Raw genomic sequence first — 25,417 nt, 5'->3', positions numbered from 1 at the left:
CAGTTGCATCAGCTACAGGACTGAGAAGCATCACAATAGCAGAATTCCTTCACAAAAAATGTTATTTGGATCTTTCTGACCAATCAATTGTGAATGTACACCCTACAACCATTTATATGTAGCGTGAGAAAACCTATACAGGAATTTGAATGTAGAAATGAATGCTTGAATAATGTCCACATTACTAAATAATCTTGTAGTGGGAAGATACTCTGCAATCTTCTTTTTCCTGGACAACCTTGCCAACAAGACGCAAATTTTCTGATTCTGGATATGGCCTGTTTCCTACAAGGAAAACACGTACCTGTTTATTGATCTCGATCCAACTGCATCCAGGTGCCTTTTGCGCCCTTGTGCGTCTTATCATTTTCCTCATGTATTTGTTCTTGTGTTTTCCCCAAAAGGGCACCTGAACATGAAATTAGACTTCATCCAAAAGGGACTGTCCGACCCATAACTTGATTCTAGGCTACTACTTCCAGAATATGGGTTCTCACTTCTACTATTCTTCTTTCCAGACAACCTTTCTTCCTCACAATTACTAATATTTAAACTGTCTGACCTATATCTGCTACACCTTCTCTGGCAGCTACCATGCTTATGTAACATTCTTCGACCAATCTAGAATATCGATAGGAACCACCAATTTATCACTGTCTACAGTACAAAAAGATTGCATGAAATTGAATAGATTTCCCCACCTTCATTGCTAGTTTTATTATGTGCTACTGGTGTCTGACATTAAAACAGGAAAATCACTCAGGTATTTAATGAATATGCCAATCGTCATTGTAAGAGGAACAGAATCACAAATGAGCTACATCTGATACCTGCTCTGGCCAGGGAAAAAAAAAGATAGCTGAAGCGAAAGCATGATATACAGCACCATAACAGTTGAACTCAGAACTAGGAGATTGGACATATACAGCCAGAACTTCTTTTGGCGTCAAAGACGTCTCATTCAAAATAAAATGCACCTCTCATGTAATTGTCATATGCTTCACCTTTATGTAGCAGATCCCTGTTTTATCCCATATAGCAGACTTCAAATTTGGAATACTTACCTCACATAAAGCAGACTTAAAATCCAACTTTTACAATGTAACCATGTAGACTATTACTCCATTTTGTTGCTGAAAGATTGGCACATTGCTCAGAATGCCTGAAAAAATGAACTGGTTAGGCTTCATACATGATCTCAGAATTTCAGAAAAGAGACTCAGAGCTTCCTTGCCCTGCCCATGCAGGGCATACCTGTTTATCATGACACTCTGACACTCCACAGTCCATCATCTCGTTCAGACATTTTGCAACCAGGTTTCAAGTGTTGACAAGGTCATTACCCACAGAAATATCTGGCTTATATCCAGTTTTAGCAGTATGTGCATGGATTCGTGTGCCCAGGTCAAGTGATTTATTATTGACACAAGCACTGAGGACAATGGAAAATGAGTCTTGATTCGAATTTATGCCTTCTAGTCAATGTTACATTTATCGTTATCGGCAATTTATTGCCGGAGGTCCAAAAATTTAATTATCAGCAATATCAGGGAAATTATCGGGAAACTTTAAAAAAATACAAAAATTATCATTTTTTTCTTTCAATTTTTTAACTTCTTAAACAACATTAACATCAAACAAACACATTGCTACTTAAATATGAAAATAAAATTGATATATAAGATGTACAAGATGTCAAGTGATAGTAGATACGTTAGATATCGATTTTGAAATATGATATTTGTCCTGATTCATAAGATCTAATAGAATGATAAGAAATCATATTAAAACAAAAATAAATGTATCTCATGAGATGAATCATGGCAATGAAAACAATGGCTTTCCCCTTGTTTGCTTGATGGAAAATGGTCAATTCATCCTCAACAATGTTATCAGAACTAGACCAAAAGATTGGTTGACAAGAAAATACATAAATATTCAAATTTTGATGTGCATCCATATGAACCCAAATTAGTATACACAAATATGCAAACTTTCTCATGTAAATAACAAGGGTGTATATAACCAAAATATCACCGAGTGCAATCCATCTCTGAATCGAAATAGATCAATAGAGAGGGTCTAAATGGCCTCTGAAATCCAAAGAAAAGCATGCTACAACAAATAGCTGCGTAACATCAAAATCATTGCCAATATTGGGATCATATTCATCAAGATCACCCACTAAACATTAAATTAAGATAGAAAAAACTTAACGTCCTAATCGGTAATTTTGCTTGAATGAAGTGTACATTTTTACTAGGGTCATGAAGCAGGAGCTCAACAGTCAACTCCATAAACATCGAGGTACATAGAGGGCATGGTGATCTTGATTAATTGTTAGTTCCATACCCTCATACACCACAAAATCCAGTGGAAACATTGTAATCCTGTCAATCCTGAAATCCTAAAGACTATTAAGTCTGTTGGATTTGAGTGGGATCTAAAATTCTACTTTGTTAAATTTGGCAACTAGGGCCGAACTCCACCTTGGACAGCTCATATGATGGAGCTGATATTTTTATTGGATTCCTTTTTCCGAGAGCTGTAGGATTGATCTAAAGATCATCTCATTCTGACATGTACAAATGAAATTATGAATTTATTTCGTTTATGGACAAATTGTCATCCTCAATGTTGCATATAAATAGAAAGAGCGTCACCCTCATTTGGACACTCATCACTTACACATCTCTCTCTCATCTGATTGGGTCGTACACATTTCTGGGTAGCCTCTCTCTCCACACGTGCGAAGGACAACACTGCATTTTTTGTTTTGGGCGTTGACTGAATTGCAGGAGGGTTTGACCAGCGTTGACTGAGCTGCAATTGACTGAGTTTGACTGCATTGTTCTTGGGGAATATTTTGTTTGGGAAAGCCGCATTTTTGGGCACAGAAATCGAAGCATTCAAAGCTGTTTGACCAACGTTGACTGCATGTTTGACTGTGCATTGACCAAGTTGGACTGATATTTTTGGGACTGTTTTAGGCTGATTTGGACTGTTGTTGGAGGCCGAGTTGACTGGGTTTGACTGAGCTGATTTGAAGGAGAAATTCTGCCACATTGACCAATGTTGACTTTCTGGTTAGGGCTTCCTGTGACTGCTGTTTAACTGGACATATTTGACTTTGATTGGGCAAGTGAATTTTATGTATTGTACTCTCTCTCTTTGCTGAACTTTTTGAAGAATAATAAGAAGAATTGATCAAAGGGTTTCCCCACATTGGGGTTTGTCCCTGGGATGTGCCACATCTTGTGTCCTCTTGTCTTGGCTTATCTTCTACTGTTTTCATTTATGCTCTATCTGCATTTACTGTCATGTTAATGTGATTACTAATTTGGAAATTGATATTGGGCTAATAAGAAAAATTGAAGTAAATTGCTCTCAAGCATAGAACATACTATTGCTATTTAACATGGTATCGGAGTTGAGGTGAAAACAAAGCCCAAGCAAGAGTGAAAAGAGCAATCACTGAGATTTGTTGGACAAGGACAAGAGTCAATGGCCTCCGCATCTTACTTCAAGCCTGATGACAAGCTCAATGATAAGTATGATTATCATGCATGGAAGATGTCTCTTGATTTGACTTTGGAAGAGCAAGATGTTATGGATTATGTGCAGGGAAAGATCATTGAACCTCCTTCGAATGCACCGGCTGTCGCTAAGACAAAGTACAAGAAAGGTGAAGTCAAAGCGAAGAAAATCATCAGGGATTCTATTAACAAGCATTTGGTTGCATACATCTCTGATTTGAACACATCTAAGGAGATGTATGATAGGTTGGTTGGCATGTTCAAGATTAGCAATGCAAACCATGTTCTCTTCCTCAAGAACAAGCTGAAGGACATAAAGAAGGGAAGAGGTGAAGATATCCAATCTTACTTCATGAGGATTACCGAGATAAAAATGTAGGTTTTAACCCCGTACAGAAATTACCTGCATACGAAATTCTAAAACGTAGAAAATAAACAATGTGAGAGCATAACACATAAAACAAATATACACAGAGATTTTCCCTTGGATCCCAAAACCGGGACTACTAGCTTGATTTTTCATTATATTCCTTTCAATGTTACAATTCATATTTATACATGCCAAAGCATCCAATACCATGGACCAAAAACCATCGCGTCCAAAATCATGGACCGAAAACCATAGGTAGGTCCGCCAACCTAATATAGGGTCCAAATTTTTTTTTCCAGGGGTGCCGTCCCGGACCCCGTAGAGGGGGACTCCCTGCTCCCCTCAAATCCTCCAGATAGGGGGGGCTGTCGCCCCCCCGTGACCACCCCACTGCGCAATCAGCACAATGAAGCTCCCCGGTTCACTACATAGGCTAGCCGTGGAAAGAATATAACACAACCCAACAAAAAAATGATCTTCTTTCAATTGGAGAAGTTATTGTTGACAAGAGTTCACTCTCATTGCCCTTGGAGGTCTCCCTCGTGAATGGCATGTGTTCAACACTACTATCCTCAAAAACGACAGGATTCCAGGTTTTGAAGAATTGCTGACTATATGTTCTCAAGAAGGGACAAGGATGATAGAAATGGACATGCCTTCAAATAGGAATGATCCTGCTGAAATCTCCGCTCATGCTAAAAAGAACAATGCAGGTTCAAAGATGCAATGTCAAGGAAGACCGGGATTCAAAGATGGAAGGAAGGGAAGATGATTCATTTGCAACAAATTTGGCCACTATGTTAGGGAGTGTCCTAATAGAAGGGATGCACCTCATGATGATGAAAACCACAACCACAACAATTTCAGGGGCAACAACAATCAAAGGAATGGTAGGTTCAACAACAAAGGAAAAATGAATGCTACCGCTACTCAACATGGAAATGGTCGACCTCCCAAAAGATCAAGAAACTCCAAGTATGATGAATCTAATGTTGTTGATAACAAGCAAAAAGTTTTTTTTTTATATCTACCCTCTCTACTACCTCTCCTCTAGATACCTTGGGAAATTGGTTGATTGATAGTGGTGCCTCAAGGCACTTCACTGGGTATAAGAAAGCTCTTTCAAATCTGATAGAAGATGATACAAATTTGGAAATCATTATTGGGGACAATGCCACCTATCCCGTGAAGGGAGTTGGTAATGTTACTCTTCAATTGAATCAAGGCAACACCATTCATCTACAAGAAGTACTATATGTACATGATCTAAAGAAGAACCTGGTATCTATCTCAGCGATGGAAGACAAAGGATTCAAGGTGGCATTCATCGATGGAAATGTACATGTTTTGAATAGAAATTGCAAAGAAGCATTTACACTTGGTTTTAGAGTTGATAGCCTATATCAAGTTGGAGGAAGCCCATTAGGAGCTATGTCTTGCGACACATCTCTTCAATCCGAATTATGACACCAGAGGTTTGCTCATCTACATTATAAGGCTCTACCTGATGTGAGGAAGATGGTGACAAGTATGCCCGAATTTAAAGTAGAATGTGAAGGTGTTTGTCAGGGATGTGCCGAAGGAAAACATACAATGGGACCATTCCCCTCAAGTGATAGCAAGACTACTGACATATTGCAATTGGTTCATTCTAATCTATCTGGTATGATGCTCGTGACATATTTGGGAGGATATTTATATTATGCTATCTTTGTGGATGATTTTTCTCGCAAAACTGGATGTATTTCTTGAAGAAGAAGGATGAGTTATTCTCATGGTTCCGTTCTTTCAAAGCTTTGGTCGAAAATCAAACAGGGAAGAAGATCAAAATATTGAGGACCGATAATGGAACCGAATATGAATCAAATGAGTTCAATGACTATTGTAGAGACGCTGACATTAAGAGGGAGACTACTACTGCATATACTCCTGAGCAAAATGGTGTTGCTGAAAGGAAAAACCGTTTTATTATAGAAGCCACTCGTGCCATGTTTCATGATCAAATAATTGTGAAGTTCTTATGGGCGAAAGTTGCCAACGCTGCCGTGTACGTTCACAATAGATGCCCTCATCAAACGTTGGACTCCAAAACTCCGGAAGAAGTTTTCACCGGTAAGAAACGTGATGTTTCTCACTTTAGAATTTTTGGTAGCCCAATGTATTTTCATGTGCCGAAAGAAAAGAGAAGCAAATTGGATGCATCTGGGAAGAAAGGAACATTTGTGGGCTATAGTGAAACCTCTAAGGCATATAAAATCTATGTGCCTTGCCAAAGAGAAGTGGAGATAAGTCTGTTAGTTTATGGTAGCATCAAAAGTGCTCTAGTCTTGAAAATTGGTGGAGAGGCTAAGGCGCATGAGTTCTAAAGAACCCAGAAACCGTTTGGTGAAATTCCACTGGGATTGTATTTTATTAAAATGATTAATATTTTTAATGGAGTTCTTAAGTCTAAACTTAGGGAAATTAAAATATTAATGGGTATTAATCAAAATATGGGTGAGAATGATCTAGAAGGCGGGTCAAGTCATGTTTTAATCTTAGCTGTTGATTAGAGACTTAATTTCGGCCGTTGAAGACTCAACAGGAAAAGTATAAAATAGAGGCTTGGGGTTCATTTGGAAACACATACAGAGAGATTGAGGAAATCGATTTTCTGAGGTGAGAAGTTCTCAGGAGGAAAATCGATTGGGGAGATATTGCTGTTGAGGGGCAGTGAGAATCTAGAAGGACTCTCCGGAGAATACTGACAGAGAAGTGGAGAGAGCTTGCAGAGGTCAGGAGAGCTTACACAAAAAAGATGCCTGTCACGCAGAATCCAGAACTGCTGGAACAACCAAAACTGACGGGAGCTGCCAGAAAACTGAAACTGCTGGAACAGCTGGGAGAGCTGACACAGAGGGCAGAGAAGGTGACGCAGGGTTGACGCATAGCCAACACAGAAATAGTTGGGGTTAGCCAGTCTTGTGTCGGATCAACCAAAATTTTATCGGATGAAGTGAGCTAAAACTCACTTAGATATTCCGCTAGTATTTTCTCTATAAAGAATTGCTAGATGAGCATCCTAGATTTGTATTCAGATATTTCTCCTTCATAATAATAAACCCTTAGAACTATTGCATCGATTTTCTCGTGTTCGGTTTTTCCGGGGACTATTGTGTCCAAAAACAAGTGTGTCCTATGTATCTTGTTTTTTGCTATGTTTTCTGTTTCATGAGATCAAATATTTAATTAGTGTAGGCTGTAGAAATAATTTGCTTTTGTATTCAGAAGAATAACTTGATGAATTCTAAAAATCAAGTAGGTGAAGTAGATTCAGATTTTCTGCAGTAGGGGTTCCTTTGAGTGTAGGAATTTTCACATGGTATCAGAGCATTGATTTTGAAACAGGAAGAGTAGATCCAATGCTGAGCAGTGAGGCCGAAAGCTGCACTTGGCAGCAATTCGAATCCCTTTGCGCAGTCCTTGCCGGGAAGCAGATCCGAGGAACGATTTCTAGTTCGTGAGTTTGCAGAGGTAGAGGGAGTGACGCAGAGCCTCAACGCAATGCTTGAAGGGCGCAGTTTCTGCCGGGGCAGAAATCCACTGGAAAAGAACAAAGACACGTAGAAGGGGAATTTTCTCCTCAGAGAACTTTCCGCCAGAAAGTTCGAATTTCTCACTTGCTGAGCAACTGAGTAGTGCTAAGCAGTGACTAGAGGAGTCAATTCGACAGTTGGGTAAGATATGCTGCCAAGAATCACTTCAGATATCTTCGGGGCACAATCACCTATGGATTGAAATACGCTGCCAGGAATGTGAGGCTCCATGGTTATTCTGATGCTGACTGGGCTGGCAGTGTGGTGGATTGTAAAAGCACATCGGGATGTTGCTTCTCTCTAGGTTCTGCTTCGATATCCTGGATGAGCAGGAAGCAGAAGTCGGTTGCTTTGAGCACTGCTGAGGTCGAATATATTGTTGCTAGTATGGCCTCTTGTGAAGCTGTTTGGTTGAGGAAGCTCTTTAATGAGCTGTTTGGACATGTGCTAGATACCACTGTAATCTTCTGCGACAACCAAAGTGTGATTTGTCTTTCTAAGAATCCTGTGTTTCATGACCGCTCCAAGCATATTGATATCAGGTACCACTTTATCCGGGATATGGTACAACGGGGAGCAATAAGGCTTCGTCATATTGGGATTGATGATCAGGTCGCAAATATTCTTATGAAGCCCCTGGGGAAGGTCAAATTCTTAACCTTCTGTGAACGACTTGGAGTCGTGGAGAGACCCTCTTATGAGGGTTCCATTTGATTTGGATAGTGAGCTCTGGGAGCTCCGGGGGGCTTGGGGTACTTTTTGGAGCGATGTGCGACTGTAGGGTGATTTGTTCACCTTCCCCTAGTGGTGCGTTGTTAAATTTGGACAACTAGGTCCAAACTCCATGTTCTGATGCTCAAATTAAGAGGCTAATATTTTTGTTGGATTCCTCTTTCTGAGAGGTGTAAAATCCATATAAAAATAGTCTTAATCCAATGAGCAGAACTTATATTTTGAATTTATTATTCTTAATAAATTATATGTGCAAAGGTCAGCCAGTTTTGTAATGTAGGCTCACATGCCCAACAGATGTGTCACACACCCTCATTGATGGATATATATATATAGGAAAAGTTGGAGAGAATTTGATCACAACTCAACTCACATCTTCCTCTCTCATCCTTAAAAGTACGAGCTACCTGGAGGACGAATTTCAGCCACACGTGGGAAGGACGAAGAGGATTTTTCTGCTGCTAGGGTTTCTGCTGCTAGGGTTTCGCAGAAGTTTGACCAGCGTTGACTTTGGTCAACGCTTGGTCCAAACAAGCTGAAAACTTGTGGGAGGTTCGATTTTTGAAGGCCATACTACCTGGCACAAAAATCGAGGTCAAAGGGTTGACCGTTTTGCTGCTGCGTTGACTTTTAGCTTGCTGCCCCTGCGTTGACTTTTCAGGACAGCGTTGACTTTTGTAGAACTGACTTGGGTTGACTCATCTACTGGTTGGAGGGTTGTTGTGACACATGCTGGGCTGGCTGACCAAAGGAGACTTTGCTGGTTGAAGCATCCTGTTGACCGCCGAAACAAACACATACATTTTTCTTGTTTCTGATTTGTCTTCTGTAAGATCTGCTTATATGTTCTATCTGCATTTTGCTTATCTACTTGTATGATTGCTGTGAGAAAAGTGAAATTGCTCTTAGCATAGAACATCTACAAAACTTTACATGGTATCAGAGCTGAGGTGAAGACAAACTCTATCTATAGCAATCATCATCGAAGGAAATGGATTCCTCTAAGCTTGAATTCAGGGAGAATGACAAGCTGACTGGAAGTGATGACTTCCATGCCTGGAAGACGTTATTAGATCTCAAATTAGAAGATCATGATCTCCTAGATCATGTGACAGGGAAGATTCAAGAACCTCCATCAAATGCCTCTGCTGCTGTTAAACACAAATATAAGAAGGGAGAAATCAGAGCAAAACTGCTGATCAGGGAATCCATAAATAAGAGTCTGGTTGCCTACATAGCTGAACTAGGCACATCCAAGGAGATGTATGACAAGCTGATACTTATGTTCCAAGTAAACAATGTGAACCAAGTGCTATTCCTCAAGAACAAGTTGAAGAATATGAAGAAGGGCCGAGACGAGTCTATTCAAACTTTCTTTATGAAGTTGACCGAAACCAGGAACAATCTGCTAGCTATTGGGGAGACAATAGCTGATCGTGAGATGGTTCTCACCGCACTTGGAGGACTTCCATATGAATGGCAAGTATTCACAACTACCATTCTCAACAATAATACCATCCCTAACTTTGATGAGCTTCTGTCTAGATGTATGCAAGAAGAAACAAGGATGAAGGAATTTGATAATGAAAGAAATGTTGCCTATGTTGCTCATTCCCGAAAGAAGAACTCTGGTGGTTCCAAGGACAAAGGAAGGACTAAGACTCAAAAGAAGAAGGGAAAATGTTTCACCTGCCATAGGACTGGACACTATGCTAGAGAATGCCCCTTCCAGAAGAATTCTCCCGATAGTGACGACAACAACAACAACCGAAGGAATGGGAATCAAAGAAATGACAAATCCAAAGGAAAGAGGAAGGCTCACTTTGAAGGAAACCATCCACCTTCTAAAAGGACCAGAAATACCAGGTATGAGGAGTCTAATGTTGTTGATAAAAGAAATGAGTATATTCTAATATCTGCTCTCTCAGCTGCATCTCCGCCCGACACTATGGATGTCTGGCTAATCGATAGTGGTGCCTCAAGACACATCACCGGATTCAAGGAAGCACTTTCTGACATGGTTGAAAGGGATACTAATCTAGAAATTACCCTTGGGGATAATGCCACTTATCCTGTGAAAGGGATCGGGACTGTGACCCTCCACTTGTCTCAAGGACAAGTCCTCCATCTACAAGATGTACTCTATGTACCCAAATTGAAGAAGAACCTTGTGTCTGTATCTGCCATGGAAGACAAAGGATTCAATGTAACTTTCTCTGATGGAAAGGTACTCATGTGGAAGAAGAGCTTCAAGGAAGCTATCTCAATTGGTTTTAGAGTTGGTACACTCTACCAGGTTGGAGGGAGTCCGTTGGGAGCTATGACTTGTGATACTATCCGTCAAACCGAACTATGGCACCAAAGATTTGGACACCTTCATTACAAGGCTCTTCCCGAAGCAAGGAAGGTGGTGACAGGGATGCATGATTTTGGAAATAATCATAAAGGTGTATGTAAGGGTTGTGCTGAAGGAAAACATTCAAGGGGACCTTTCCCCTCAAGTGTCACAAAGACATCTGAGATATTGCAACTGGTCCATTATGATCTTTCCGGTATGTTGCCTGTAACATCCCTGGGGGGATGTTCTTACTATATGACATTTACTGATGACTTCTCTCGCAAAACCTGGATATACTTCTTGAAGAAGAAGGATGAGGCTTTCATGTGGTTCCGTACCTTCAAAGCCTTGGTGGAAAATATGACCGGAAAGAAGATCAAGATTTTGAGGACTGACAATGGCACTGAATATGAGTCAAATGAGTTCAAAGACTTTTGCAGAGAAGCTGGCATTAAGAGGGAGACTACCACTGCATATACTCCTGAGCAGAATGGTGTTGTTGAACGCAAGAATAGGACTATTGTGGAAGCTGCCCGTGCCATGCTATGTGACCAGGGTCTTCCAAAGTTTTTGTGGGGAGAAGCTGCAAATACTGCTGTGTACATTCAAAACCGATGCCCTCATTCCGCTTTGGACTCCAAAACTCCCGAAGAGGTTTTCTCTGGTAAGAAACCTGATGTCTCACATTTTAGAATTTTTGGATGTCCTGTCTATTTTCATGTGCCGAAAGAAAAGAGAAGTAAGCTGGATGCTACTGGGAAGAAAGGAATGTTTGTGGGCTACAGTGAGACTTCTAAGGCATATAGAGTCTATGTACCTGGTCAAAGGGAAGTAGAGATAAGCCATGATGTCACTTTTGACGAAGATGCTTCCCTGAAGAAAGTAGTAGATCTTCCTAGATCTGAAGAAAACCATGAAGAAAGACCTGGAAATCTGGAAGAACCCCAGGATGAGACTATGCCTGATGTTGAAGAGCCAATGGACCCTATTGATCCTTCCCCTTCTCTAGGAAAGAGGCCATCATGGCTCAGGGACACCCTCGAAGATGCTGAGGGTCATGCTGCCCCAAGGGGAACATTCCGAGAAAGCAAGAAGCCGTGTAGATACCAAGGGTATCTAGCTGCCATGAGTACTATTATACAATCTGAACCTGGATCTTTTGAAGAAGCCATCAAGCATCAAGTCTGGAAGGATTCTATGCATGAAGAATATGAGGCTATTATGAAGAATGATGTCTGGGATGTGGTCCCGAGACCGAAGGACAAATCTGTTGTCACCGCTAAATGGCTCTACAAGATTAAACATGGATCTGATGGGAGTGCTGAAAAGTTTAAGGCAAGATTTGTTGCCCGTGGCTTCTCTCAAAAGGAAGGAATTGACTATGACGATATATTTGCACCTGTGGCTCGATATACCACCATCCGATCCATCATAGCCCTTGCTGCTACGCAAGGATGGAGTCTTCATCAGATGGATGTCAAGACTGCTTTTCTGCATGGTGCAATAAAGGAAGAGGTGTATGTAGAACAACCTCTGGGATTTGAAGTTCAAGATCGAGACACTTATGTCTGCAGGTTGAAGAAAGCCCTCTATGGGTTAAAGCAAGCACCCAGAGCTTGGTATGAGAGGATGGATAGTTACTTGATGAAGCTGGGCTTCACTCGAAGCAATGCCGATCCAAACCTTTACTAGGTTGAGGAAGGAAAGCCTCTCATTCTAGTGCTGTATGTGGACGACCTCTTCCTGACAGGTGATGACCCTCTCATTCATCAATGTAAGAGGGAGCTTGCTGCTGAGTTCGAGATGAAAGACCTAGGACTGATGCACTATTTCCTAGGCCTGGAGGTCTGGCAGAGACCTGGAGAGATTTTCCTTTCTCAAGGAAAGTATATTGTGAAGCTTCTGGAAAGATTTGGGATGGTGGACTGTAAGTCCGTGTCGACACCAATGGAACTCAACTTTAAGAAGTTGAGTGGCAGCGCTGCAGGGCCTATCTTGGCCAATCCTACTGAGTATCGTCAACTCATAGGAGCTTTGATGTTCTTAGTGAACACCCGTCCGGACATATGTTTTGCAGTGAATACTTTGAGTCAACAGATGGTTGAGCCTCATCATTTTCACTGGGTTGGTGCCAAGAATCTTTTGAGATATCTTCGGGGCACGATAAACCATGGGCTGAGATACACTGCCGGGAGTGTGATACTCCGGGGATATACTGATGCCGATTGGGCTGGCAGTGTGGTGGATCGTAAGAGCACATCTGGATGCTGTTTCAATCTTGGTTCTGCTTCGATCTCATGGATGAGCAGGAAGCAAAAGTCGGTGGCTTTGAGCACCGCGGAGGCCGAATACATTGCTGCTAGTATGGCCTGTTGTGAAGCAGTTTGGTTGAGGAAGCTCTTTAGTGAGCTGTTCCAACATGTGCTAGATACCACTGTAATACTCTGTGATAATCAGAGTGGGATTCGTATGACTGAGAATCCTGTGTTCCACGACAGATCCAAGCATATTGATATCAGGTACCACTTTATCCGGGATATGGTACAGCGAGGCGCCGTAAGGCTCGATCATATAGGAACTGATGAGCAGGTCGCGGATATTCTCACTAAGCCCCTGGGGAAGGTCAAGTTCCTAACCTTCCGTGAGAGTCTTGGTGTCGTGGAAAGACCCTATGATGTGGGTCCTGTTGGACGATGAGCTCTAGGAGCTCTGGGGGGCTTTGGGGATAGCTTCTCGGAGCTATAAGCACTCATAATGCTTCTGCCCCACCCTTGTGATTATTGAGCTGGTTTGCCACTCATTTAATCTGTGCCCCGTATGCATCCTACCCATTGAGTTCAGGGCTCATGGGAAGTACCTCTCATTTGGCCAATGAGGTGTGGAAAAGCTAGAGACTATTAGCAAAGACTGATGGACGCATCAGAAATTGCCGTACTCTCTATCTAGGATGGCATGGTCCAACCACTTGATCTGGGATCAAGATTTGTGAGGTCTGGGACCTCTGGACTGATTATGTCAGTCGGGGAATGATGTCTTTGTGACTGACCCGCTTCTGTTCTGAAATAAAGAAGCCAGCAAAGCAAGTTTCGGCGGGATGACTCACGATGTTAATTGCACTAATAGATGGAGTTCTCCCTAGTTGAGAGGGAGTGTTAAATTTGGACAACTAGGTCCAAACTCCATGTTCTGATGCTCAAATTAAGAGGCTAATATTTTTGTTGGATTCCTCTTTCTGAGAGGTGTAAAATCCATATAAAAATAGTCTTAATCCAATGAGCAGAACTTATATTTTGAATTTATTATTCTTAATAAATTATATGTGCAAAGGTCAGCCAGTTTTGTAATGTAGGCTCACATGCCCAACAGATGTGTCACACACCCTCATTGATGGATATATATATATAGGAAAAGTTGGAGAGAATTTGATCACAACACAACTCACATCTTCCTCTCTCATCCTTAAAAGTACGAGCTACCTGGAGGACGAATTTCAGCCACACGTGGGAAGGACGAAGAGGATTTTTCTGCTGCTAGGGTTTCGCAGAAGTTTGACCAGCGTTGACTTTGGTCAACGCTTGGTCCAAACAAGCTGAAAACTTGTGGGAGGTTCGATTTTTGAAGGCCATACTACCTGGCACAAAAATCGAGGTCAAAGGGTTGACTGTTTTGCTGCTGCGTTGACTTTTAGCTTGCTGCCCCTGCGTTGACTTTTCAGGACAGCGTTGACTTTTGTAGAACTGACTTGGGTTGACTCATCTACTGGTTGGAGGGTTGTTGTGACACATGCTGGGCTGGCTGACCAAAGGAGACTTTGCTGGTTGAAGCATCCTGTTGACCGCCGAAACAAACACATACATTTTTCTTGTTTCTGATTTGTCTTCTGTAAGATCTGCTTATATGTTCTATCTGCATTTTGCTTATCTACTTGTATGATTGCTGTGAGAAAAGTGAAATTGCTCTTAGCATAGAACATCTACAAAACTTTACATGCGTGATGTACAAGGTGAGTGGTTCACCTTCCCCTAGTGGTGCATGATGTACAGAGTGAGTGATTCACCTTCCCCTGTGATACCCCATGATGGTTGAGATATGTATAGAATGAGTGGTTCACCTTCTCCTGCCGATACATCCTACCCATGCAGTTTGGGACTCATGGGAAGTACCTCTCATCTAGCCAATGAGTAAGGAAATGAGGATAGGGACCATAGTAGTATCGGTGGACGCATCGTGTACTATCATACTCCTTATGCTAGGATGTTTAATATTGATCTGGGATCAATGGAGAGTAGTATGAGACACTCTCGATTATTGGAGACTAACTTCGGGTCAGTGAAAAATGGTATGATACATTCTCGATCATTTCTTCTTCATTATTTTTTGATGGTTCAATAGTGTAGAGTAGGGATGACATTAATGGTACAAATTGTCAGATGGGTTGGCAGGTGGAGTTCTTCCTAGTTGAGAGGGAGTGTTAAATTTGGCAACTAGGGCCAACTCCACCTTGGACAACTCATATGATGGAGCTGATATTTTTATTGGATTCCTCTTTCTGAGAGGTGTAGGATTGATCTAAAGATCATCTCATTCTGACATAAATGAAATTATGAATTTATTCGTTTATGGACAAATTGTCAAGGTCGGCCAACAATCTAATGTAGGCTCAGAAGCCCAAAAGACATGTCTATTCATCCTCAACGTTGCACATAAATAGAAGGAGCATCTACCTCATTTGGACACTCATCACTCACACATCTCTCTCATCTGATTGAGTCGTACACATTTATGGGCAACCTCTCTCTCCACACGTACGAAGGACAAGACTGCATTTTCTGTTTTGGGCGTTGACTGAATTGCAGGAGGGTTTGACCAACGTTGACCGAGCCGCAGTTGATCGAGTTTGACTGTATTTTTCTTGGGGAATATTTTGTTTGGGCATGTCGCATTTCTGGGCATAGAGATCGAGGCATTTAGCACTGTTTGACCAGTGTTGATCGCAGGTTTGACTGTGCGTTGACCAAGTTGGATTGATATTTTCGGGACTGTTTTGGGTTCATTTGGACTGTTGTTGGAGGCCGAGTTGACTGGGTTTGACCGAACTGATTTGGAGGAGAAATTCTGCCACATTGACCAATGTTGACTTTCTAGTTAGGGCTTCTTGTGACTGCTATTTAACTGGACAAATTTGACTTTGATTGGGCGAGTGAATTTTATATATTGTACTCTCTCTCTTTGCTGAACTTTTTGAAGAATAATAAGAAGAATTGATCAAAGGGTTTCCCCACATTGGGGTTTGTCCCTTGACATGCGTCACATCTTGTCTCCTCTTGTCTTGGCTTGTCTTCTATTGTTTTCATTTATGTTTTATCTGTGTTTACTGTCATGTTAATGTGATTGCTAATCTGGAAATTGATATTGGGCTAATAAGAAAAAATGAAGTAAATTGCTCTTAAGTATAGAACATACCATTGTTATTTAAAATTAACATACTTTCTCTATATGAAATCCAATGAGGTCGGAACCAACCCTCAAACATTCTGAGTCAATTAATGGTAATGTTAAAAAGCTTTTAAGTAAAAGGATGAAAATGAAAGATAAATGAAAATGTCACTTTTACTTTAAGAATTTAATATTACCATTAACTATTAGGGTATGTATCTCATGAGATGAATTTTGGGAAATGAAAACAATAGATTTCTCCTTGTTTCCTTGATGGAAATAGGAAGAATATCCTCACATTTCAATCCCTAAGTTGCACTGACATAGATACGGGAAATGGGATAGATATGACAAATTTTCAAAAAATCCAGATACGATACGACAAGGAAACGACACACACACACACACATATATATTACCATTCATTTTTTAGAATCTAGATTCTATATTTAAAAATAGATAATCATCATCATAAATTCAACATAAACAAATCATCATCATCAATTTAGCATAAACATTGTCATCATCATCAATGATTATTATAACATTCAACATATCATCAAGTTTCTGTTTCAAATTTCAATCATCAACATCATCACCAAAATTAATAATGCACACTACATAGTACAAAGTACAAAATGAACTATGACTGACCAGTGATAGTCTACTATCATATGACATATTATGGTATTCAATAATCATTGTTCAAAAGTTTAAAACATCATCATAAATTGCCCAGATTTTGTAAAAAAAACCTTTTATTAATTAATCTATTTTTTCAATAAAATCAAATACCCGTTCACGTCTATTTATTAAACGATTCTTCCTTCTTTTTATGGTGAATTAAATAACACTTCAATTAAAATTCCTTTAGCTTTATAAGCCTCTTTCAATATTTAAATATCTCTCATTTACTTTCGCTGGAGATTATATGAATCACAAGGTACTAAAGGAATAACTTACTCCTGTAATCATAATGCCTCTTCAATATTTAATTTATGTTTTATATGATCGTGTTGGTAACCAAAGGCCTGTTAATTGATGATTAATTAACCGATGGCGTTAAAAATGACAAAGTTGACAAAGGTAGCCCTGTTTGTTATGTATTGGTGGCAGAATGCCTTTCAGAAGATAATAATGGCACCGATTTCAGATATTCTTTGTACTAGAAACCTATGTATTGATCAAATATTATTAAAAATCATTTAAACTGCAGAACTGATAAATATATACTGCAAGGTAAAATGTTTAAGCTACAGAGATACACACATGTATACAGCGTGACAAAGATGCATTCTCATAAGCTAAAATTTATATCATCAAGACAAAACATGTGGGTTGGGCCTAAACAACACATGCAAACTTGTAAATTGGGTTAAGGGTGCAGATCAATAATTTTTCTACACGGTATAGTCACTGTGGAGAGAGCTAGAATATGTGCCCAGATTTTAGTCCTTCTTGTCCTTAGTAATTCAGTCACTGTGGAGAGAGCTAGAATATGTGCCCAGATTTTAGTCCTTTTTGTCCTTAGTAATTCAGTCCAAGGTATACCTAAGGACAAGAAGGACTAAAATCTGGGCACATATTCTAGCTCTCTCCACAGTGACTGAATTACTAAGGACAAGAAGGACTAAAATCTGGGCACATATTCTAGCTCTCTCCACAGTGACTATACCGTGTAGAAAAATTATGATGTGCACCCTTAACCCAATTTACAAGTTTGCATGTGTTGTTTAGGCCCAACCCATGTGTTTAGTCTTGATGATATAAATTTTAGTATGCATTAATTGTAAACATTCAATTAGATGGAAATTAACGCACAATTTTTGCAAGCATTCACACATGTGAGACACTTATTTTTGGTCAAGATGACCTTGGGAAAACCCCACAACCTCTTGGGGAAACCGATCTTCAAAGGAGGATTTTATTGCTTGAGAAAATTAGTCTAAGTGCATAAAATAAACACAGTACTTATCTCTCTTAGCCGCTGAAGCATTAAATGCAAATCTGGAAATTTGTGCCCACTGATTTTTTTCTTCAAATTTTCACAAAATCTCTTGCCCAAAATTTTCTACACTTTCTCACCTCTCAACTCTTTGAAATTTGTGCCCAGAATTATGCCTCGAAATCTATGCCAAAAGCTGCCATGATTTCTGCACTAAAGGTGATTGCTGTACCTCGATTTTCATGCCAGGAGGCTCCTCAAAATTTGTGCTGCATGTAGCGGCAAACCTGAAAATTTTGCCTCGAATTTTGGGCCAGGTCAACTCTAGAACAATCCTCGAAATTCGTGCACAGATGCTTGGAGAATCATGTTGTTGCCCTTGATTTTTGTGTTTGCTGTTTGCCTCGAAAATCATGCTGACTGTCTTCTTGATTTTTGTGCATCTCTCCTTGAAAATCGTGCCTCCTATGGCTGCCTTCCTCCTAGAAATTTGAGCCCTCCTTCTCTTGCTGCAAATTCTCCTAGAAGTTTTCCTCTCCTCTGCTTCTTATGCTCTCTCAAGTGTGAAGTGAAGAATGAACCTCCTTTTTCTCCTTTTGTCTCTTAGAAAAGATTGAATCGCTAAACCTAGGATCTAATGGATGAGATTTAATCTCCAAATCTCAAGATGTGTGGTTGATATTAACTCCCTCAATTGCCCCTCCTCACACATCGACCCCATTGCTTAAAATCCTCCTAGTACCTTTTTCAAGTTGTGTACCTTTTTCTAGTTTTCTCATAAAGTTAATTTTCATCTCACTTTAATATTAGAAAAGTACACTACGTACTTTACGCATAAAGTCACTTTATACAGTACAAGTGACTTTAATAGTAGGAAAAAGCACATGTTAAAACACTTTTAAGTATCTTTTCCACCCATGACATTAATATAACTCATAAATGTCACCAAAACAAAAGTTATTAATGTGTCTACTAGGCTAAAAGGGATAAATGCCTAGTAACACCTCTTCTTGGTACTATTTCCAACACTCCCTCTTACCGAGGAAGGTGTTGTTCACCACTCCCATCTTGTCTTTGAAGAAAACATGCTTGTCTCTTGGCAAAGACTTGGTGAGAATGTTTGCTACCTACTCATCAGTAGATATATACTCAAGCTTCACTGCTCCTCGCTGAACCCAATCTCTGATTAAGTGGTATATGATCTCTATATGCTTTGACCTAAGTTACCAGGATTCGGATACGGATACGGATACGGATACGGATCCGGATCCGGATCCGCTAGTTTTTTGAAAATCTAAGATCCAGATACGGCAAGGATACGTCACGTACAATATATATATATATATATATTATAACTTTTAAAAAATACCTTAAAGCTAAAAAATCAAATACTCCATGAAACCATCAAACATTTTTAGTTTTTAGAACATTGAATGATAAAATCATAAATATGAAGATTAAAACATTGAAATGGTGCATCGTCCCTCATACAAAGTAACAAAAAGGTCCAAGGATAAATTATAATATATTTAAAGGTCAAATCATAATATATTAATATTATCCATAAACAATTAAAAATTAAATTGTAAATACATTAAAAAAAAATTAAATTTAAATTTTAAATACATTTTAAAAATTTAAATAACATGATGGCTTAAAATTTTAAATAACATATATTAAATATTAATATAACTGTTATTATTATGTTATATAACATATATATATATATATAAATATTAAATAATAAATATACGAATATAATATATATAACTGTTATTAAACATTAATATATTAAACCTTAAACATTAAACAGTAAATAACATATATTAAATAATAAATATTAATATAACTGCTATTATAATGTTATATAACATATATATATAAATATTAAATAATAAATATACGAATATATCATATAACTGTTATATTAACATACAAATATATTATATAACTGTAATATTACAATATGAATATATTAATATAACCGTGCATATATTAACCCCGCACCCCGATATATAAATGTTATATTAACATACAAATATATTATATAACTGTCATATTACAATATGAATATATTAATATAACCGTGCATATATTAACCCCGCACCCCGCACTACGCTACGCTATATTATATATAACTGATAACAATAATTGAATAATGTATTAAAAATTTAATTCCCTGGTTAACGCTTAAACCGGCGGGATCCGTATCCTGTAAAGGCTAGCGGTTTCCAAAATCTGTGTATTTAAAAAATATGTATTTTCACCGTATTTTGGAGTATCCGTATCCGGATCCGGTTCAGATCCGTGGATCCGGCAATACTCCACCTGCCTGTGCCGGATCCGGTAACTTAGGCTTTGACCGATCATGAAATACTGGGTTCTCAAAGAGTTTAATACAACTCTGATCCATGAAGTATCTTGCGAAGCCATAATGCCTTGCACCCTGCCTGACTAGCTGCCATATACTCTGCCTCTGAGACTGACTTCTGTTTCCTGCTGAACCATGACACAACTGCCGAGCCCAATGAGAAACAACATTCAGAAGTACTCTTCTGATCATTGACACTACCAACCCTATCTGAGCTTGTGCAACCAATCAATCTGACTCCATCACATCTGACATAGTCCAAACCATAATCCATTGTGCCTTGTAAGTACCTCAACACATGTTTTGTAGCCACCCAGTGTACTCTCCTGGGCTCCATCATAAACTAATTCAATGTGTTGACTGCAAAACAAATATCCGATTGAGTGTTGACCAAAGCTATCAATGAACCAATCAGTTGACGATACAAAGTGGGATCCACCAACTCAGAATCAACATCGGGGCAACTTCTTCCAGTTGGTGATCATAGGAGTAGCCATAGGCCTGCAACCATCCATACAAAATCTCCTTGAGATATCTCCTGCATACCTGGCCTGGCCCACAAAGATGTGCCCATCCTCCTGCCAGATCTCCAACCCCAAAAAGTAATGCATCAGCCCCATATTAGTCACATATCAAATTCTGAGCCAAGATCTCTCTTGCAGTGCTGGATGAGACTGTCCTCCCCTATAATAAACAAGTCATCCACATATAGTACCAGAATGAGTGGATCCTCACTTACCAGGATAAAGTATAGGTTCAGATTGTTGAAGAATCTAGCGCAAAGTAGTGTAGTGTGATTCTTTGTTACTTGATAACAATTTGTGATGCAGTTTGACAATTTATCTTCTTCTTATTAGTGTGTGTGTTTCATCAAACTGCTACCAAAACAAAATAACAAGAACACAAAGTTTGGCTCTCTGCCAGGGACAAAACCTCTCCACTCTTGAGAGGAAAACCCTTGGTAAGTTTTCTCTTATTTGAACAATTGCCAAACCCTAGACCCTTGACTAGGTTATCCTCCAAGCATAAGTCAAATCCTTCTTCTTTCTGCACTATAACTTCCGGCACATGGACCTCTTTCTTTCGGCACTTTGCTCCTTAGTACTTCATCCTTCTTCTGCTGCTTGTCTAAGTCAGACTTCTTTTCTTCTTAGGAGAAACGCTAGAACATTAGGGCTTCTTTACTTCGCTATAGAGAGAACCTTCTTAGCTTTCCTTAGGAGACCTTGTAGGCCTAGTTATATATTCGAATGAGACCTCTAAGTGTGCTGCCTTCAACTGCTTTGGGGAAGGTTCCAACTTTGTCCTTTTCTCCTTAGGAACGTGTGAATATGTAAGTCACCCAAATATCATGATGTGCCCAACTTCCTGCTTCTTGCCGATATATATCTCCTCAGGAGTCTTGCTCCCTAAGATTCTGTGTGGGCTCCTATTATGTAAATAAACAACAGTGTTACACGCCTCTGCCCACAAGAAGAAAGGCAAACTCTAATCATGCAACATAGCTCTAGCGACACCCACAATGGTCTTGTTCTTCCTCTCTGCTACCCCATTTTGCTGAGAGTTATAAGGCACAATGAGCTCCCTCTTAATGCTAACACTCCCACAAAAATCCCTCATCTCCACAAAAGTGTACTCACCCCCATTGTTTGATCTCAACACCCTGATCTGCTTCCCTATCTGGTTCTCTACAAGTGCCTTAAACTCTTGGAATCGCTGGAAGACCTCATCCTTGGTCTTCAGGAAGTAAATCCAGGTCCTCTTGGAGTGGTCATTAATGAATGTCACATAGTACTCATATCCACTCAATGAAACATGGGGCATAGGACCACATACGTCAAAATGAATAAAGTCAAGGATACCGCAGCTCTGCTGTCACTGCTCTGGAAAGGCGTCTTAGTGTACTTTCTCAAAGCACACCCCCTGCACACATCATGATGCTTTGTGTTGAAGTTAGGCAACCCTATAACCATCTCCCTCAACATCTTGAAAGCTCCATGGTGCAAGTGGGCCATCCTCCTGTGCCACAACTCACATAAATCACTGCTACTAGTCTACGCTACCATAGCTCGAAGAGGCTGAAATAAAAGTCTGTATAGTCTCCCACTGCGAGCTCCAATCACACGAGTAGACTCGATACTGGATCCTTTAGGATATATCAACACTTGTCCCTTTCGAAACAATACCTCATACCCCCTGTCCTCCAAGCTAGAGACTGATATCAAACTCTTCTTCAACCTTGGAACATAAAGAACATCTGTCACCTTCAGAGGAGGTGATGACTCCCTCTGAAATGAAATTGTCCCCATACCTGCCGCCTTGACTTTAGAGTTGTCGCTAAGCACAACCTCCAAGTCAATGTCATCCTCCAAAAGGCTTATAAAGTGCTCTCTAACTCCGGTCATATGGCAGGATGCTCCAATGTCTATGAACCAAGCACGAGAAGAAGTGGCATGAGTGGTTAAACTCACCACCAAAGCACACTCTGAATCAAACATAGCCGCAAAATCATCCACATCTACTAAAGTTGCAACTCCCTGTTTCTTCTTACCCTTCTTGTTGGGACACTGAACAACATAGTGACCCATCTTCCCACAAGCAAAGCATTTCACTTTGCTCATGTCCTTCTCCTTAGCCTTTTGCTTCCCCTTCTCCTGCTTTGCTCCACTAGAAGACCCCTTCTTGATCTTCTTTCCCTTCTTGCCCTTTGCTGCAAGAGCAACATTCTCCTCTTCACCTCCCCCACCACTCTTGTTGCCACCTCTCACACTCCTCCTGGATGAAATCGTCCCACATCCTCCTCTAACCAAGAAAGTGCTCTCTGGCCACCAAGCCGTGGATAAAACCATCCCACTTCTCGGTGAACCCATCTAAGGCAATCCTAACCAACTACAATGATAGCTAACTCATCCTTCACCTATGAGACTCTGGTGAGGAAAGATGTCACACTGTTGGTCTTGGTCATCTTGGTGTTGCATAGTTTTTGTCTCAACACCATCTTCCTGTTCTCATTAGAACTTTGGTGCAAAGAGACCAAGGACTCCCACATCTGATATGCATATCTCATCCCTGAAACATGAGGGAATAAATGGTCCTTGATGGCATCTAGAAGGATCCTCTTTGCCTTCACATTCTTCTTGTTGAACTCCACCAACTGAGCTGGATCAGTGGGTGCTTGCACAACTGCTTCAACAACATCCCACACTTCCACCTCCTCCAGTAAAAGCATGATCCTCTCCTTCCATGGGCCAAAGTTTTTAACCCCCATCAATCTGTCCTCTACTCTCAACCTAGTAGCCATGACCCCACAACCAACAAAATGAAACAAATCTAGAAGCTAGACCCTTCCTCCCTCTAAACTGCTGAAGTCCTTGGGTTTTTGCCAAAGTTTCGAAGGTATGGTTCACTGTTTGAAGACTTTAGTAGCTTGCTACCCTCTTTATCAACTGACTAAAATTGAAGATTTAAGCGTCAACTTGGCTCAACTTGGCTCCGATACCATGTAGAAAAATTATGATCTGCACCCTTAACCCAATTTACAAGTTTGCCTATGTTGTTTAGGCCCAACCCACACGTTTTGTCATGCTGATATAAATTTCAGTATGCATTAATTGTAAACATTCAAAGAGTACTTCTACTATTTTCACTTTCTTATCAGTTGAAAATTAACACAATTTTTGTAAGCATTCACACATGTGAGACACTTGTTTTTGGTCAAGGTGACCCCGGAAAAACTCCACAGCCTCTTAGGGAAAACCGGTCTTCAAAGGAGGATTTTATTGCTTGAGAAAATTAGTCGAAGTACATAAAATAATCACAATACTTATCTCCCTTAGTAGCTGAAACATTAAATGCAAATCTGGAAATTTGTGCCCACTGATTTTGTTTTTCGATTTTCACAAAATCTCTTGCCCAACATCGCTCCGATACTATGTAGAAAAATTATGATCTGCACCCTTAACCCAGTTTACAAGTTTGCCTGTGTTGTTTAGGCCCAACCCACATGTTTTGTCATGCTGATATAAATTTTAGTATGCATTAATTGTAAACATTCAAAGAGTACTTCTACTATTTTCACTTTCTTATCAGCTGAAAATTAACACATAATTTTTGTAAGCATTCGCACATGTGAGACACTTGTTTTTGGTCAAGGTGACCTCGGAAAAACCCCACAATGTCTTAGGGAAAACCGGTCTTCAAAGGAGGATTTTATTGCTTGAGAAAATTAGTTGAAGTACATAAAATAATCATAGTACTTATCTCCCTTAGTAGCTGAAGCATTAAATGCAAATCTAGAAATTTGTGCCCACTGAATTTTTTTTGATTTTCACAAAATCTCTTGCCCAAATTTTTTTGCACTCTCACAGCTCAGATCCTTGAAATTTGTGCCCAAAGTTCGGCCTCGAAATCTATGCCAAAAGCTGCTCATTTTTTTCTTTGAAGGTGATCGTTGTACCTCGATTTTCGTGCCAAGAGTCTTGAAATTTGCACTGCATGCAGCAGCAAACCCGAAATTTCTACCTCGAATTTCTGGCCAGGTCAACGTTGGAACAACCCTCGAAATTTGTGTCTAGGTGCCTCAAAATTCGTGTCCAAGTGCCTCGAAAATCATGTTGTTTGTCTCCTCGATTTTCGTGCCTCTCTCTCCTTGAAAATCATGCCTCCTATGATTTCCCTCCTCCTAGAAGTTCGAGCCCTCCTCTTGCTGCAAATTCTCCTCTCCTCTTCTCATGCTCTCAAGTGTGAAGTTAAGAATGAGCCTCCCTTTTCTCCTTTTCTCTTTTAGAAAAAATTGAATCCCTAAACCTAGGATCCAATGGATGAGATTTAATCTCCAAATCTCAAGATGTGTGGTTGAGATTAACTCTCTCAATTGACCCCCCTCACACATTGGCTCCATTACTTAAAAGCCTCCTAGTACCTTTTTCAAGTTGTGTACCTTTTTCTATTTTTCTCATAAAGTGATTTTTCACCTCACTTTAATATTAGAAAAGTACACTATGTATTTTACACATAAAGTCACTTTATAAAGTACAAGGGACTTTAATATTAGAAAAAAGTACATTGTACGATGCTTTTAAGTATTTTTTACACGAATGACATTAATATAACTC

General features: G+C 39.9%; 1 protein-coding gene and 1 pseudogene across 1 annotated transcript in view; one reads left to right on the top strand and one right to left on the bottom strand.

Moving 5' to 3' along the window:
* Positions 1–25,417, top strand: part of LOC149192308 (alpha amino-terminal protein methyltransferase) — a 58,439-nt gene that overhangs the window by 14,739 nt on the left and 18,283 nt on the right. The window lies entirely within an intron of this gene.
* LOC149192309 (uncharacterized) lies at positions 599–20,923 on the bottom strand (annotated as a pseudogene).

The sequence above is a fragment of the Pinus tabuliformis genome, chromosome 2_2 (genome assembly GCF_031772625.1).
Source record: "Pinus tabuliformis cultivar Carrire ecotype Pingquan chromosome 2_2, CPIR1, whole genome shotgun sequence".
NCBI classification, from domain to species: Eukaryota; Viridiplantae; Streptophyta; class Pinopsida; order Pinales; family Pinaceae; genus Pinus; species Pinus tabuliformis.
This window is presented reverse-complemented; position numbering and strand designations above follow the sequence as displayed.